Source organism: Lycium barbarum, chromosome 10 (assembly GCF_019175385.1).
Source record: "Lycium barbarum isolate Lr01 chromosome 10, ASM1917538v2, whole genome shotgun sequence".
Lineage (NCBI taxonomy): Eukaryota > Viridiplantae > Streptophyta > Magnoliopsida > Solanales > Solanaceae > Lycium > Lycium barbarum.
In genome coordinates, this window is record NC_083346.1 from 42,249,409 (window position 1) to 42,264,898 (window position 15,490).

General features: G+C 37.6%; 1 long non-coding RNA gene across 3 annotated transcripts; it reads right to left on the reverse strand.

Moving 5' to 3' along the window:
• Positions 1-966: 966 nt before the first annotated feature.
• Positions 967-15,213, reverse strand: LOC132614768 (uncharacterized). 3 transcript variants are annotated; one of them, XR_009572438.1, is made up of 4 exons: positions 12,063-15,213; positions 7,426-7,561; positions 1,805-1,875; positions 967-1,249 (listed from the first exon to the last, which is right to left on the reverse strand). It is a non-coding gene; the product is annotated as an uncharacterized LOC132614768 (long non-coding RNA). The 3 variants fall into 3 exon arrangements; XR_009572437.1 differs by lacking the exons at positions 967-1,249; positions 1,805-1,875 and adding an exon at positions 8,025-8,102 and having other exon boundaries at positions 7,226-7,561; XR_009572436.1 differs by lacking the exons at positions 967-1,249; positions 1,805-1,875 and having other exon boundaries at positions 7,226-7,561.
• Between the last annotated feature and the right edge of the window lie 277 nt (positions 15,214-15,490).

Here is a 15,490-nt window from a genome sequence, read left to right on the forward strand (position 1 = left end):
ATAAACTCGATCAATCACAACAGAATCTCCGACCGGAGTAGACACTTGAACAGGTATAGCTATGCTATCACAAGGAAAATCCCAATCAATAACATGATATACAGACACATGCGAATAGGTGGATCTAGGATCAAATAACACAGATACTGCTATATGTCAGACAAAAATGGTACCTGAAATAACAGCATCTGAGGCCTCTGCCTCGGGTCTACTTGGGAATGATTAACACTGGGCCCCACCACGACCAGACTGAGATCCACCTCTTAAACTTTAGGACCTACCTCTACCAACCTAGGATCCACCTCTAGCAACCTGAAAACCACCGTGGCCTGCTGGACATCTAAATGGAGTAGAACAGAAGCCATAGTATCCTGCATAGTCTGCTCTGAAGTGATCTCGGGCTGTACCTATGTTGGGGCCACATTATCCTCGGCGGCCTGGTCTCGATCCTGCTGAACCTCAAGCTTAGGAGGCGGAGATCTCTCAAGCCACTGCCCTACTGCAGGAGCCCTGCCCCTGGCTGGGGTACCCCGTGGCCTCTAACTGTACCGCGCCCTCTGGTGCCAACCGTAGCTGTGGGGTCTGGCACCTGGTCTTGGGTTACGTAGCTCGAGTCTTTACTATCTGTGAGAGAAGGGATAAGAGTTAGATACCAATTTAGTTGTTCCAGATACCAATTAGAATAAAGTAGCACAAAAGAATGAAAGGAAGTGAAATTTCCTAAATGTCCTATAGCCCCTCACAGATAAGTATGGAGCTCATCGCACCGATCCACGAGACTCTACTAGACACGCTCTTGTATTATAGATGCGGTAACCTAGGGCTCTAATACCAACTTGTCACGACCCAATTTAGCTAAGTTATGCGAACACCTACCTTTCCTACCTCGATAGGCGAACCCTTATCCCAACAATCTCAAATACATGAAATAATAATAAATAAATAAATAAGCGGAAGAGATAGAAATATGTAAGTCTGAAATAATAATAGATAGAATATGCGAAATACATCAAAACCACCCCAGAAATCTGTCTAGTCATATAAGAGCAACTAACTAGAATCTACGAGTCAGGAAATATCAATAATACATCAATAGTCTGAATATGTCTCGGAATAGCAAGTAAGACATAAAATAAAGGAAGAATCTCCAAGGCAGCGGACGTCCTCGTGCTCACCCTGTAAGACTCTAAGATGCAACTCTCGCACCACTAACAACCACGAGAAGCAGAGGTCGATCCTATCTGGAACTCTGCATTCATAAAAGAATGCAACATGTGTAGATCAGTACAAACAACAAGTACTTGTAGGTATCATAGCTCGATAGTTTAGCTAACACATATCAAGTCAATAAAGTAAGATAAACAGGTAAATCAATAAGGTACAAGTCAAACATGAGCCATAATCCAAGTACACATCATCACCTATGTTTAGCATCTAAACCCAATTATACCAAGTTTCAAAATACTCAATCAAAATCTGTCACGACCTATTTTGCCGAAGCCGTGCGGGCACTTACCTTACTACCTCGGTAAGCAAACCCTCAATCCAACAATGTATAAGCACATAAAAAAATAAAATTGAGCAACGGAATAGAACAAATATGTAAGTCTCGTGATGTAGATATATAATCATTAGAATAGTGCAAAATAATAACAACACCCTAGGGTCTAGTCTAAATAACACAAAAGCATCTAAAAGGGAAATAGTACAAATTTGGAATAATAATGCATAAGTATCTATGTCTTTGAATAAAATAGGACATAAAGATAGAAAAGTCTTCAAGGCAGCGGACAACCATGCTCACCCTGGAAACTCAAAAAGAAAGCTGAAGCGACTATCAACCACGCGTCACGGAAGTGGATCCGACCTGATACTCTGCATTCATAAAAGAATGCGGCAAGTGCAGGTCAATACAAGACAACAGTACTGGTAGGCATCATCGACCGACTAAGCGTAGCTAACACAATCCAGATAATAAAGCAGATAAGCAGATAAACCAACAAGTATAAATCAAATGTAATCGAATCTAAGTACGCGTCATTGCCTAAGTAAAGCATCTAGTCGCAAATGTGCCAAGTCTGAATCTATCAAGTTCAAAATTCAACATCACAAGTACAATACCAAAACATCTCAAAATCAAGCCATAATGCAATGCAATGCAACAGTGTATAAATGCAATGTAATGCCATGCAAATGTTGTGTACACATGTAGTCTAAATGGAAATATCGACATCTCGGTAGCATAACCCAGTGTGACTCGTAAAATCTAAGTACCACCCATCCCAAATCTTTGCCCAACAGACAGACGGGACCTTAGATCTCTGCCCGTGGGGGGTTCTCACCTGCACCACTCTGGGGGACCCGCAGAGTCCATGCACTATCAATGATTTTCGGAACTAACATCGAATATCGGCCATGCAATCAAAGATTATAGAATTAATCATCGGACATCGGCCATCTCATGTCACTCAAGTAAACGAGTTTTATCAAGTATCAATTTCACTCAATCAATGATTCCGGAATGAACTTCGGACATCGGCCATCTCACGTCACTCAAGTAAAACTGAGCCCAGCTCGTCAAGTGTTTCATCAAATATCATCAATATCTCAAAAATGTATCATGAAAATGAAAGTGCGTGCAATGCATGAATCACATCAATAATCATGTTTAATATCACAAGTACCAACTATGGGTACGCTAACAATATATCCGAATCACAAATACCAACAGTGGGTATGCCAATAATATGACCCACCACAAGTACCAACAGTGGATATGCCAACAATATCATAATCAAGAGGATAAAACAGAATCCAATATTTACCAACGACTCATGGCATCAAGCCGGCACCATAGAACAATCAAATCACACATAACGGGGTGTCTAGCCCCAAACACAAAACAGCGCCCAACCTTGGGCAATATCCAATCCGACTTCATACCCGAAAGTTCACATGCTGTTACACCCCGAAAAATTTCGTGTTACCAAGACGGTAGGCGGCTTAGTATGAGCTCCAAGGAGAGCAAAGTTATACAAGGATCAGGAATGAAGATTATATGATCTGAGTATAAGAATATATATATATATATATATATATATATATATATATATATATATATATATATATATATATATATATATATATATATTGGGAGACCGTATGGAGTAAATCAGTTAACACGTTATTTGATGAATAGCCCTCGTAACCGTAAGTTAAGGTAGGGCCCACATGTCGGGGTTTTATAAAGGACATATGAAAAGTGAGATGAGTAGTACATGGAAGGTTGAACAAATCTTAAAAAGGACCCTTAAGCCAAATATGGGCATAAGCCCTGCAAAAGGATGATTTAAGAATATATTTTCGGATGATCTGAATTGGAGGGGCCAAAACGCTATTATAAGTCTAGAATTGGGAAACACATCAAAAGTGAAAGTTGTAGATAATTGAAAGAGATTTCCAACCATAGGTTGTGGGACCTCATAAGATATTGGAAGCAAGAATTATGACCATTTTATGATAAAGACTCCAAGCTGCCAAATGACTTCCGCGGGTCCCACTTGAGAACGTCGGTGGAACCGACTTATGAGGGGTATAAATACCCCCATTAACTCCATTTTTTCAGCATTTTACATTATCAATAGTCCTAGAAACTTCCTAACACAACCCCCCAAACATTTATAGCTCATTAAATCAAGAATTTAACAAGATTACACCAAACTAGTCCATGAAAAGTGATTGTTCTTGCTTCTACTTGATGTTGTGGTAAGTTTGGTCTTGAAGAAAGTTGATGTGGCTGAATTTATTCAAGTATAAGATTTGAAAGTTCGGGAGAATAAGCGTTAATTCGTAGGAGATCAATCAGGTATGTTAATGCTCGTCCATTTCTTTCAAAGGCATGATCTCTATGGTACGATTTCATAAATGCTTCCCTAACTTTTTTGTTTTCAAAAGATAGAAGTTTGTGATTCCAAGGCATGATTCCTTTCCCAATAATCCATAAATGTTTTCCAAAATGCCCGTATTTTTCAAATCAGAGATTTATGATTCTGTGAGCTTTTATGATAACAGCGATGAACATGTTTTTACGATGATAATGATGTTGTCAAAGATGAGAATATTTCTATGATGAACATGATGATGATGATTTTAATTCTAGAAATTCCAAAGCTTATGATTTTAATGCTATTATGAGATTATTGAGCGTATTTCATGATTTTCTCAATTTTATTCATTGTTGTTGATCTCACCTTATAATAGTTGTTCCTTTAAAGAGAGATAGAGCGATGATGATTATTCCATAATATAAATCGAAGATTACCGACCTTACGTCACTCCGCTAAAGTGGTAGCTTATGTTTGAACCCTCATCCATGCTATGAGTATAATATGTGTAAAGTTATTTTCTGACATTACCAAGTTCTATTATTTCATTTTGCTTATGCACTGCACTCATTCTCATTCTTCATGTACATATATAAGGCACAATTGACAGGGGGTGACGCTGTGGCCTTTGTTGTGATGTATATATATATATATATATATATATATATATATATATATATATATATATATATATATATATATATATATATATATATATATAAGGCACAGTTGATAGGGAGTGACGATGTGGCCTATGATGTGATGTTTATGTATATAAGGTACACTTGATAGGGGGTTGACGTTGTGTCCTATGATGTGATGTTTATATATATAAGGCACAATTGACAGGGGGTGACGCTGTAGCCTATGATGTGATGTTTATATATATAAGGCACATTTGACAGGGGGTGACGCTGTGGCCTATAATGTGATGTTTATATATATAAGGCACAGTTGACATGGGGTGACGTTGTGGCCTATGATGTGATGTTTATATATATAAGACACAGTTAACAGGGGGTGCCGTGGCCTATGATGCGATATTTATATATATAAGGCACAGTTGACAGGGGGGACGCTGTGACCTATGATGACAGGGGGTGACGCTGTGACCTATGATGTGATGTTTATATATATAAGGCACAGTTGACAGAGGGTGACACTGTGGCCTATGTTGTGATGTTTTTAGGGGTGACGATGTGACCTATGTTGTGGCATTTCTATAGGTATATGTGTTTTGTTGATATAGCCATAATGATTTTTTTTTTTATCTTTGCACATTTATTGAAATGTCTTAGATGTCTTCCATGATTTTATGTACATATTGATTTAAAAAGGTTAAAGTTGCATGTATGGTATCCGCCTTAAGAGGCAATCAAATGTACAGGTCATCTTTATCCCCTGTTATGTTCTATATTTCTTATTATGTTGTTATTCATGCCTTACATACTCAGTACACTGTTCGTACTGACGTCCCTTCTTGTGAATGTTGCGTTTCATGCCACGTAAGTGTATACAGATGAGTAGAAGATATTGGCTATAGGCTGTTCCCAGGCTATCAGCTGGATTGGTGAGCTCCATCTCAGTTCGGAGTGTTGCCGAGTCAAAGTACTTATATTATGATATCTCGTGTATGTTAGAGACTTTTGCCAACAGTGTCTTATGGATAGTGCGTTAAGATGTCAACAGTTGTGTAAAGCGACCATATAGGTCGATGTGTTTTTGTGCTTTATTTTTTTTAAAGATTTTATTGTGACTAAAGGTTTTCTTTAAATTAACGATAAGGGAGAAGTCCCTGATTTGACGAAAGAGTTTTAATGAAAAGTTTTTTTTACTTGACGGAAGCGTCATTTCGTAGATTAAAGGTTTCACAAAAAGTTGTGACTCTTGGATGGAATAGTAGTATGGCACTCAGCCGAGTAGGGTCTTGGGTGTCCGTCACGGCCCTCCGATTTAGGTCGTGACACATGCTATCTCCAATAATATAATCTAAATATGTGCTTCGCTATACGAAGTCTCACCAAAGGTAAGCCATAACCTACCTAGATGGCCGAATCGCAACACCAACAACTCACTTCTTTGCCTTGCCTTTCCGCTGAACCTCAGAACCAAAGTAGTCTAAGCATAATCAAAATCTAGATTAGAAATCATGGAAAATGATACTAATGTTGCTACTATTCAATTTAGGTCAATTCCAACCCTAGAAATTGGAGAATCGGGCCCACGAAGGCAAAACGGGAAATTTGAAAGCAAAATATCAAATTAGGCACTAGATAATCATAACCCAACCACTAATTGCTGATTTAACTCAAGGATTAGCCTAATTTCTGATTTCAAGCAAAGCCCCAATATTAGGTATAAACCCTAACTATTTGATTCCAAAATTCAACACTAGAAATTGAAGATATAGGATTAACAAGCTTAGATTCATCAAAATCATAAACATCATCAATTTATCATTACTAAGCCTAGAGAAAGTGTTCATCAAAACCCTCTTCTAACTTCCATCACTAAGGGATTATTAAAGGGAAGGAAAAAATCTAGGATGATTATGATTAAAGGAAGAGTAAAGGAATAAGCAAGATTTACCTCCAAGAATATCTTCAAAATATCTCCAAGAACTGTTCCCCAAAGCTCTAATTTCGAAATGGGAAATAATGAGGGTCTAAAGGCTTATTTAAATCACACTTAATGAAATAACAGGCCCGTTACCGCCACAACGGTAACGACTTACCACCACGACGGTAACGACAACGAAATAGCGGCGCCACTACAACGCCCCCCAGACCGCTCGGTTTGGGACAATATACTCTCTGCCGCCCCAGCGACCAACATATCGCCGTAGCGGTGCCGCTGGGACGGCCCTGGTGCCGCCAATGCGGGTACCAAGTACTAGAATTCCCTAATTTTTCATAAGACCTAGTCAAAATTCCGAACCATTCCCAAGGCCATCTGCTCACAAACCACATACGCAGACTCACTCCAAAAATACGATACAAACATTCTCGTGGCCTCGGAATTCCCAACGGAGGTCTCGTTGACCGAGTCAACCCCCGATACCTCATTCCTATTTCCCAACCCAAGTCCCAAAATGCATCCGAGTGCATTGGGAACCGAATCAAATATACACACAAGTTCTAAATGACCATCCAGACCTCTTGGAATTGATAGAATTCCAAAAAAGGTTCGTTTACCTAAAAGTCAACTTTGGTCAACCATTTTTTACTTTAAGCCTATATTTCACAAAAGTTGCCCGAATCCGGTCTAGACACCTCGGGAAGTGTGCCAATGGTCCCCTCGGGTAAAAAATGAGCTGATCAATGCTCGAAAAAGGGCAAAAATTCCAAAAAGACTATGTCGTTACAGAATCCGTATATCACAAGTACATCATAAGAATATCACAATAGAAGCCATAGTACAATGCAATGCAATAATGTATGAAGTTTGTATGCAATGCATATGTTGTGTACACATGTACTCTGATGATGGAACGTCACATCTTGGTGGCACAACTCATGGGGGACCCGCGAAGTCCATGTACCTCACAGTTCCGGCAACAACCTCAGCAACTGCTACCTCACGATTCCGGCAACAACCTCGACAATTGCTATGCACAACCTCGATTCGGGGACAACCATCGAACATCGGCCCTCACGTCACTCTCATCCAACTAAGCCCTGCTCGTAACAGTGTTTCCTCAAGTATCATCAATGTATTAACAGTATATCATGAAAGATTAGAATGCGTGCAATGTATGAGTTTAATGTCAATAATCAAATCAATATCACAAGTACCATGCATGGGCACACCAACAATATCATGAAACAGCTACACAATAAGCCATAACAAAACAATATCCTTGTATCAAACGTCAGCAGGTAAGATACTACAAAATCATGGTTAAGATACATCAATAATCTCCAATATCTACTATCTCCACTTGGCATCAAGCCAACAACAATAGAACAAGATAAGTCACAACACAACAGGGTGACTAACCCCAATCACACAACAGGGCCCAACCTAAGATAATATCCGACCCAACTTCACACCCGAAGGTTTACATGCTTGCTTCGACAATATCGTCTAAATATATGCTTCGCTAAATGAAGTCTCACCCTAGGGTAAACCGTAACCTACCTGGAAGGCCGAACGACAATATCACCAACAATCACTCCTTAGATTTCCTTTTCCTCTGAGCCTCGAGATAAAGAAAGTCTAGGCACATTCGAATCAAGAAATTAGAATCAAGAAGAACATCAAATGAACTCTACTTTTATTCAAGACCCAAATCCCCAACCTATGGAATGGATTTTATGAACTAGAAGGGTGAAATTAGGAATCTAAAGGTTCCAACATGAAATTAAAGCTCTAGGTGATCAATTCCCATCATTATCAAGCTAGAATAACCAACAATTTGCTCAAATTCGAATTCTAGGCAAAACCCCTAAATTAGGATATAAACTCTAACTTCCAATTCTATAAATTAGCCTCCAATTAGGAATAAATTATGAAATAAAGGATTCTAATCATCAATTCAATGCTTAAAGAAGCTAACCCAACAACCAATCATGATTTAAAAGCCTAGAAAGAATAACTCATTGAACCTACTTTAATCATCAATTACTTAATGAACTATCAAGATAAAGGGATTCTAAGGTGATTAAGGACAATGGAATTGTAAAGGAATTAGAGGGACTTACCACCAAGAACTTCCTCCAAGAATATCTTAGAATTGCTCCCAATAGCTCAGATTTCAGAATAGTAATAAATGAGGGACTTAGGGCTTTTAATACACATTTAATGAAATAACCAGCCCGATAATGCTTTTGCGGCAGCGGGACCACTGCAGCGACCCCGCCTCGATGGCTACTCAGACCGCCATGACGATCCACTCCAAAAAGCACTTAGCCGCTTCAGCGGCCTGGAACCGCTATAGCGGTGTCATTGAGGTGGTACAGATTCCCCAAAATAATCACAATCTCAATCCCAAAATCCTGACACACAAAAACACGCTACGAACGCACTCGTGGGCTCAAAATTCCTAACGGAGGTCTCGTTGACCGAGTCAACCCCCGATACCTCAATTTCAACTTCCCAACCCAAGTCTCAAAATGCCCCCGAGGGCATTGGGATCCAAACCAGATATGCACACAAGTTCTAAATGACCATCCGGACCTCTCGAAATCAACAAATTCCCGAAAAAGATCCGTTTACCCAAAAGTTAACTTTGAGTCAACTCTTTTTTGCTTAAACCTAAATTTTCCTAAAAAGTCACCCAAATCAACCCTGAACATCTCGAAAAGCGTGTCAACGGTCCCCTTGGGTCAAAAGTGACTAACAAGCTGGAGAAAGGTTAGAAAATGACGAAAAGATTGTAACAACCAAGCGGGTTGTTACATTTATACTAACTAACATACAGTGTTTAGTGGACTGGACACAAACCAAGCATACAGGCCCAATTGGATTGAAATTGTAAAGACGCAACCCTAAAAAAATGCAAGTCCACAAACAAACAAGCCCAAAACAAGACCAGATGAAGGTAGTAAGCCCACTAAGAGAAACAAAATGACATAGGCCCAAGGTCTTAACACAAATTATACAAGATAGAAACAACACAGGTCCGACTAAATGATATACAAGATATACCTTCTTATATACACCGAGTTGTATAGAACCTGTATAACCTTGTATATCATATGTATACTACTTAGTAAACAACCCAGAATGAAATAAAGGACAACATAGACATGAAATGTGGCCTGTTGAATATATATTGTTGCACATGAGTCACATTTGATACCTACTTAACTCACACACATATATCTATGTCTTCCAAAATCGTAGATATAGACTTTCACAGTTTTGTAAGTTAAGATCAGCAACACTTAGGCTATTCTAAAGTAGGATCTGTCTGGAAGAACAATCCCTTTACCAATCTAAACCAACATAATCTCATTTAGACAGAACCATAGCCATGTTAACATCACAACCAGATACAAAGCATACTTTCAGGTATATCAAAATTATTTCAAGTGTAGAATCTGAACCTTCATTCAAAAAACAGATAGGCATGCTTCATGGCAGTGTTGCCACCTAGACTACATAAGGTCTCACAAAGGTTGATACCACCAGATAGGACTAGCCCACATTAGTTTCAAATTTTAAAAAGGGGTTCATGTTATCCTTGGTCTTTTCAGACGAATATTCCAACAAATAGTCTTATTTTCCCTAAAGATGGAATACTTTGAAATCACATAGGGACACATGTTAAACTAAATAGGTAGGACACAATCACAAAGAGAAAGAAAAAGCAAAAATACAGTCATCTTGTCAACTGAGATATTATCTTAGATTTTAATAGTTTAGAGACTATCCTAACAGGTGCAAGATAGTTGAACAGAAAACATATGGGCAACTTAGGCCATTATTGTGTCTCATGATCATGAGATTTCAAAATAACATGAAGAATTAATACAGAATGTTCATTAAAAGGGTAGTAATTATCAACTTTGTGCAATCAGTTCAGGTCAGTAACCAGCTAAGTTTAAACAGATATGTCAAAACCAAAATATTACAATCAAGTTCTTTTCATGCAAAGCAAAATCTTACTCAACTAATCTGGAACTCATTTGAATATCTAGTTAAGTCTAAACCTTTATGAACTATTAATGCAGTCAAAACAGTTAGACACTTAAGCAGATCAGAAATCAAGTGTTCTAGAAAAACTAATGATAGGATGTGGCAGATGAGAATACATGAACAAGTACTTACAGATTTGTAACATTAAATACCTCAGAAATCAAATAGGTGTTTCAGATTTCAAATCCCTATGTGCACATCTAAACCCCAAGATTGACTTCTTAAATACCAAACTTCAAAATACTACTAACATATGATAATTACTATTAGAGATAATGCTAATTTCTGACAGATCCACAACAAGATAAGATAGGGCAATAATGTGAAAAAAACATAGGCATGCATTTTGATCGTAGAAAGTTCACCAGGTTTGAAGACTGACCTATAACCATTTTTTGAACATGAGGGACTAATCCCAACTAGCATTATTGACATTTTAAGGAGATAGGATACCATACATCATATGTTTACAGATATACACCAACATAGACTAGTTCAACTAAACAAACAGACATGAGGTTCATGCTAGTAACTTTTCTTGGTTTTGAACAACAATAGTTAATAAGATGATTATTTATCTTCACACATTATATTCAGGCTACCACTCACACTTAAGATAAATGGAAAACTGACCTATCATGCTTATATACCCAAAGTACCATGTAATTAAGTAAAACAGGCTTCTATTATAAACATACAAATGGATTAAAACCAACACATTATTAACCATAGTCATCCAGACATGAGCATATAGGTACTACTAAAGCTTACACTAAACTAAGCTAAGATATGAATACTATTGCCTAACAACTAAACTATAACATGAAATATATATCAGGTCCGTCCATATAATACGTTAGAACGTCTTATCCTAAAACCTCATATGAACGTATTTCACTAGTTCTTGAATTAACCCGATTATGGAAAATGGTTTGATTTTCTTTTGTGAAACCGTGTAGATACACATATAAAACTGGTCTTTGCTTTTGCTCTTTAAATTGGGCTCAGGCCCAAAAATATGTTTTCTGTGCAATAATCTTTCAGTGGGCTTGGCCCAAAAACAACTGTTGTGTTTCTGTTCTTCATCAGTGGGCTTTTGGCCCAAAACCCTTTGTTTTTTTGTTTAAAATTCAGGTGGGCTTAGGCTTTGCTTCTAGCTTAACTTCAGCCTAGAAAAACCTTGTTTGTTTTTAGCCCAGGAAACTTGTGTCAATTTATACAAGACGCATGATTTGTTTTCGTTTTGGAAAATGATGCCATATTACTTGTAGTTTTGAGATCCTTTTAGCTTTTTCAATTTAATCTTGTATCGAAATTGTTTGTTATTCTTTGACCTTTGAAATTGTTCTACTTAATCCGAGTTTTGAAATTCATTTGGGGACGTAAGGTCTACTAAACGGCATATGTACCGTTGTCCAAAGACGGGTAGTTCTAAATAAAGATTCCAATAAATGTGAATTTGTACAAGTTTACAAATACAACATTTCAAAAATAAAAATAACATAAGTAAAAGAGAAGGTTAGGGTAGGGCTGTACCAAACTCCTAGTTGGCCATTTTTACCCGTGGCTGGGCCTCATGCGCATCTAAAATATTTGCTTCCCTTTCTCTTCGTTGGACTCATTTGAATTATGAAAGAATTGACCTATTTGGCCTTGGATCGGCCCAAGTGGCCCATGCAGTGGAGAGGGAAAAAGAAAGGGGAAACTCAGTTAGAATTAATACAACTGAACTTATCATAATTATGAATCTACAAAAAATATATATACATGAGGTAAAACATATATACACACATTCAGTTTCAGAAAAAAAAGCTGGGCTGGAAGCCCAGTTGCATTACCATCTACCTCAAAGCCCACCTGTGTTCCCTTATTTTATTCTAAGTGCGGAATATGGAGCTTCTATACTAATTATGAAATGGGCCAGGCCCAAGCACTACTAATTCTAATTTTTTTGACTAAGTGTTCAAACTTATGGGTCTTCTATTCCTAAAATAGTTGATATACATTCTGTACGGGATCAACCTATTAATGTATACACATGATGTACCAATAGTAGACACATCTGATATGTATATCAAGTGTATACCACATGTATATCTCTTCTCTTCTATTAAGTATGTATATATCCCTTTGTATATTTGATTTCAAATCTACTTTTTAAGCTTAAGCTTATTTTTGATTCCTTAATCTTCTTCTACAGCAATGTTCAAACCTGATCTAAGGCGAACCCAAACTCAAACTAGTCAACTGAAATGCTGGACAATGGCTCAAACGGGTTCAATATAGCCCAAATACTCGTCAGCTCATGAGATAGGTACAGAGATCCAAACAAGTACACTGACTCCTAAGGTTCTATGTGATATCAAGCAATAAAGGGGACACAAGACTTCAGTAGACTCTAACAAATATGGTGACACAGAAGAGCACAAGCTTAGGCAGATTCCGGAAGACAAAGAAGATATATGGTGTTTATTCAAGCCCTAATCAATTCAATAAATTAAAAGAAGTGTACAGGAAAAAGATGCAGTGCTTTGTCATGGTTTTGGTTTTAGCGGAAATGGAATTTGTGTCCTTTTTACTTCAGGCACAATCTTAAAGACAAGGTATAACACAAAGGTTCAAACAGATAAAAAGACTTCACTATTTTAGCATTCCTTGCGGGACTAAATTTTATTACCAAAGATTTCCTTCTAACTAATTCCTTTACTGTTTCTAGAAAAAGCCATAACTTAGAATGGGAAGATTTCATTTTTTGACTACAACAGCCTGTTTGGACACCAACAAATTCATTTTTTATCTCCTCTTCCCTTAGTCCAGTGATAAGAATTGGAAGGCTAGAAGTGTATACATAGTGAGCCTCTACCTCATAGACATAATAGGACATACCATGGCTTCCTTTATTTGGAAGCGAATGCCATGACCCAAGTTGCACTTGATTCATGCTTGACCCTCTCCCAGGATGCCTTTTAAAAGGTCTCCTCATGTCAGGTGGTTTATAACTCACATATGCACATTCAGGCTTCTCCTAATACTATCACTGAGCCAAATTCAGACACATGCTTAACCAACCCTTGACATATACTAGTATTTCCAATTAAACAACCTAGAATTCTATCAAGTAAAGTAATCTTTGATCCCATCAAACCATGATAAAAGCTAAGTAAACCTATACACTGTTTTTACTTAAGATCGGTTTTCCAAACTATAGGACAGTTGTGACAGGATATGATTCCATTAGTTAAGGAAAAACAAATACATGTCCCTAGCAGAGAAAGTTCAAATTTTATCTTGCTAATCCAAATGATAGTTATACCTGTTTAATTCTCAATTAATCATTTCAATGTTAGCCTTAGACAGTTTAAGCAAAAGAGAAGGAAGATGAAGCAGACTCATATTTCCCAGGCCACTAAAGACTATTATTTTAAGTTGTTTAGACATCTAGATGATTAGACTAGGTGCCCAAGATGAGGGAGGGATACTACTATTTCATTTCTTTTCTAACATCATAGATTATCAGGACCATTTTAACCATATTGATAGGAAACAAAGTCACATTGCCATTTCCAATTTCATTACAAGCCTGGGAACCTTAAATTGACATGTTTTTTTTTTTATCTAATTAGACTAATCACCATTTGAGATTAGCGTACACAGGCCCTCACATAATTGGTTAAGCTAAAGTTTTAGAGTTCATGTTCAGATATGACCTTATCAATGGCCTGGATCACCATTGGCCCTTAAAGAAATCTCATTATGGGTTATCTAGGCTAACAGATACTTAAACATAGGTCTCAGGAACTAATATCCATTCATCTGGTTATAAACTAAGTAAAATGACACTAAACATCAAGCAATGAGCCACCCAATAGTATACTCCTATACTAGACATTATCAGACTCAAACAAAACTCAACAAACTCAAACTAGACAGGAATTGACAGCAAAAACAAGAATAAGATAGTAATTTACCTTTTGAGTGTGTAGCCGCGTACAAAAATGGATTTGAAAGCCCTGGGTGCTTCCTCTCCTCAACTCAGCCATACAAAAGCAAAGAAAATCAAATCTTTGAACTAGTAGACTCAACTTTGAAAAAAGTTAAGTCTTGAAAACTTTGAACTAAAATTCCAAATTTTAGGTTTGAAAACTCAAATTCAGATTTTTTTTCAGTGTCTTCGTCTGTCTGAAACTTCGAGAAATGGGGTTCTATTTATAGAACCCCAAAGCTGGTTGAAACCCTAGTTTAATCGATGTGGGACTATGCCAAGTTTCTGGATGAATTTGTTTGGTTCATGATTCTATGGCTACGATTAAGCCAAAGTAACAAATACATGGCTAGATCTAGATCGAATTTGATCGATCCAGTTCATAATCCAACAACCAATAGAAATCGAGTTTTCAAAACACAAATACAACGGATATTGACGAAAATTACAACGCGTGACTCTGAGATTAGCAAAATGGTGAAAGAAACGGCGCGAATTACGGTGCTTGGTTGTTGTTTGGTGAGAGAATAGAGGAATCCCTGCGGTGCAATAAATGCATTTCTAGATTTTTCCATGGAAAGGACTGGGGAGCCTGGGTTTCTATGATTCTTTGCCGGAATTGGCAAGCTGACGCGGAGAGAGAATGGAGCGTGAGGTGGCAGCGGGGTGCGGCTAGGGTTTCCTTATGAAATCCTTAGCCAAAATGAAATAAGACCCCTTAAGGGGTCGTTTGTCTGATGGATATAGGCACATATACGCACCTCTTGTTGGGCCGGGTCGGATACGTGGGCCGGTCCGGCTCAACTTGAAATAAAAGGCCTAATTTCATTCATATACATATATTGTATATTACACTTGTATACGTGTGTATATATAGAGTAAATACTATATTTTGGGAAAATAAAGTGTACCAAATTTATAAAATAAAGGTTTTTCCAATTATATCAATTAAACACCAAGCTAAATTACACAAACTAATTAA